We start from the raw sequence: 3,367 nt of genomic DNA on the forward strand, positions 1-3,367 counted from the left end.
GGAGCCTTCTCTCATCAGGTGAAGTCAGAGGGCTCAACAGAGGCTCCACCCCTGAGCAGGGGAGTGAAAAGGGGACAGTGTGTCCCAGGGATACCCTGGTGGAAAATGACTGAGGACAGTAGGAGCGGGCCCAGGACTGGGTGACAGTATGTGCTCCTTCCTCCGTTCCTCCTGTTCTTCCCCAGATTTCTCTGTTCCTCCTCTGAGTGCTGGTTATTCTGTGGGTCCAGCTGGAGCAGTGACCAAGATTTGGGCCAATTTCAAAAGAAGGCAGTTGGCAATTGTTTTAGTTTGCTAGGGCTGTCATAACAAAATACCACAGACTGGGTGGCTTAAACAACAGAAATTTATTTTCTCATAGTTCTGGAGACTGGAAGTCCAATATCAAGGTGTCTGCAGGTCTGATTTCTCCCAAAGGCCTCTCTGTCTGTCTTGTAGATGGCCGTCTTCTCCTGTGTTCTCAGGTGGTTTATTTCTCTATGCATGCACATTCCTGGTGCCTCTCCCACTTTTTATAAAGACACACATCAGAGTGGATTAGGGTCTACCCTAATGGACTTACTTTAACTTAATTACCACTTTAAAACCCTATCTTCAAATACAGTTACATTCTGAGGCACTGGGGATTAGGACTTCAACATAAAGTTTGGTTGTGGGGCACACATTTCAGCCCATAATAGCAGTAGAACCTTGTGATTGAAAAAAGTTTCTCTAATATTCAATCTTGGCTCCTCTGCTCTGTGCCTATTTGATGTTAAGTAAGTTGCTTAGCCTCTCTGGGCCTCAGTTTCCTCTGAGATACAACAGGATTAATAATACCTCAAAGAATTTTCATGAGGTTTAAGTGAGATGAGAATATAACCGCTTGGCTGCTTGGCACAGTGCCTGATGCCTGGGAACTTGACTATTATTCCTGGATAGTCAGGGAATGTCTTTTATGCCCAAAGTTCCCAATGAAGGAGGGAACTGAACAGGCAGAAGGTCTGGATCCAGTATAGAAGAAATCAGCAACTGAGACTGACACAGATTCATCCTCACACACCTAAATTCCACAAAGCTACAGTTCAAATCATTTACAACAAGCGTGTATTTGCATTACTTTAAGCAACAATTCTGTGGAGTAGGCTGGGATCCATAACGCCATTTCACAGATGTAAAAACCGAGGCTTAGCATAGGGGCTGAGCCCAAGGTCACCTGGATAGTGAGCATCAGAGTTAGGACAGCCTCTGGTCCTGTGAATCCAAGTGCCATAACCATTCTTGAGCTCATCAGTGTGAGTCACTAGTAACAACTCCACCTCTGGATGAATGGAAAGGTTGAGGTCAAGGGTAAAGCTTTGGCCTATGTGCAAAGTGTGTGAGCAGAGGGGATGCTGGGTAGAGACTCAGAAAGACACTTAGAGGCAGGGTCTGGAGTCAGACTCTGTGGTAGTGATAAGGGGACCAGCCTGAAATCTTGGAGTTTAGTGGGGGCTTGGGGGAGGGGGGTGACAGGTGGTCATCCAGGACCCTTAGGCTTAGAGAGCAAAAGGGCACATACAGTGGGTGCCCAAGGGTGGCTGAGGACAGCTCTGTTCCTTGGCAGTCAGCCCCTTTCACATTTTCGGAAGCTCCCTTCTGCTTTTATACCATCAGGACTCACTCAGAGAGTCCACACCCGCAGTGCTTTCTCCTTTCCAAAGCAGCTCTGCCAGGCCCTCTGCAAACAATTCTTTGGTCTTCAGACCTTGGTGGCACTGGCCATATGTAAACTAGGTCCTGGCATTTGTTTTTGAAACTAGAGGAGGAGTGGTCAGAAATCTGGAGGCCACATCAGGCAGTGGGGAAATTCTAAAAGTAGCCAGAGGCTCTGCAGAACAAGCAAGGGAGAGGATAATGGCAGAGCAGGCTGCTGATCTCACCAAGGCTGAGGGGCGTCTGGGAAAGGCCAGTGCTCACCGGCTCTGCACAGGCGCTGCCTGGATTTTGTAGCCACAGTCGTCTGCAGTCCTGTTAAAACAAATGATTGTGATTAAGAGGGAAAAGTGGAGAGGAGCCGGAGTGAGCTCCCACCCCCACCCACGGGAAACAGAAACAGATGCTTGGGGCTGGCACTCGGCACTAACGGGCAGACTGTTGTCATGCTCGACTGGTTTGGCTAGTCAGCCAGAGGGAAATAAATAAAATAAAGGGCCTCTCCTCACACTGGTTTGTGGAGCAGTCTCTGGGGCCCTGGCTTCCCCTCTGTCCTCCGAGAGCTGGGGAGGGGACTGAAGGCCCAGGAGCAGTCAATGTTTGAGGGGGTGGAGGCGGGTAGGGGGATGGCTGACAGACTGGCCTGAGCCTTACCTCCCTGCTCAGCAGGAGCGCCCGGGACAAATGGCCCAGGACAGCAGGGCTGGCTCCCCTCCTTACTTCCTGGGGGCTCTGCAGGCAGCCATCTCCTTTCGCTTCCTCTTCCCCACACCTGGATTCTGACCCCCATCTCTGGTTTGCTTAGCAGAGGCTCCAAGCATGTGCTGCGCTCTCTCACTCACGCCAGAAGGGACTAAAGCTGAGTGAGGATTTTCATACAGCTGACTGCAACTGAACAGTAAGACCAAAGTAGCCCTCCATTCAACCACACGAGCCTGTGTCCCAGGCAAATATAGAGTGAGTGAAGCCAGATGCGTCAGAGTATGTACTGACTTCACTTATGTGGAGTCCTAGGACAGCCAGAATTATCTATGGTGACGGAAGTCAGAAGAGTAGTTCCTTCTGGAGCTTGATGTTCACTTAGAAGGGCATGCATCTGTAAAAGTTCATCAAGCTGTCTACTTAAGAGCTGTGCACTTTAGTGGATATATTCTACCTCAATAAAAAGAGTAAAATGCATAAAGCAAACAAATATTAATTCATAAAGCAGGGCCTGCACCACCGTCCTGAATCACTTGTCTTGACATTCGCTGTACGATCACTCTTTGACTTCAGGTTGCAGAGACTGCCTTTATTGGCAATCTGTTTAAATTCACACTTCTCCAGAGTTCTGACTTTTCAAGGCAGCCCTTTGGAGAGTGTGGGGTTTCATAATCAAACAAGTCCTTTTCTGCTGCCGGGTGTCTGAAGGGGGCCTACAGGAGAGGATCCCAGTGTGGAACGCGCAAGTCTGTTTCCCTCTCCCTAGTCTGGTCAGGAAGTTATGCCCCAAGGAAGGGAGTCGTGGGTGTCTCTTGTCAGGGAGGCAGTTGTGGGTTCTTGGTTATGACAACTACTTGTTGGGGGATGCATGGGCTCCCCAAATACCTGATCTGCGGATAATTCATAGATTGTCTCTCCTTATTCACTAAGTTTTCCCTTTTGGAACTGCTGAGCAGGTGCAGACCATATTGACGCGCAGGGCCTACAAATG

General features: G+C 49.2%; 1 long non-coding RNA gene across 1 annotated transcript; it reads right to left on the reverse strand.

The window, feature by feature from the left end:
- Positions 1-337: 337 nt before the first annotated feature.
- Positions 338-2,575, reverse strand: LOC140844754 (uncharacterized). Its single transcript, XR_012123244.1, has 3 exons — positions 2,329-2,575; positions 1,902-1,989; positions 338-508 (listed from the first exon to the last, which is right to left on the reverse strand). It is a non-coding gene; the product is annotated as an uncharacterized lncRNA (long non-coding RNA).
- Positions 2,576-3,367: the final 792 nt, after the last annotated feature.

Source organism: Manis javanica, chromosome 12 (genome assembly GCF_040802235.1).
Source record: "Manis javanica isolate MJ-LG chromosome 12, MJ_LKY, whole genome shotgun sequence".
Taxonomy (NCBI): domain Eukaryota; kingdom Metazoa; phylum Chordata; class Mammalia; order Pholidota; family Manidae; genus Manis; species Manis javanica.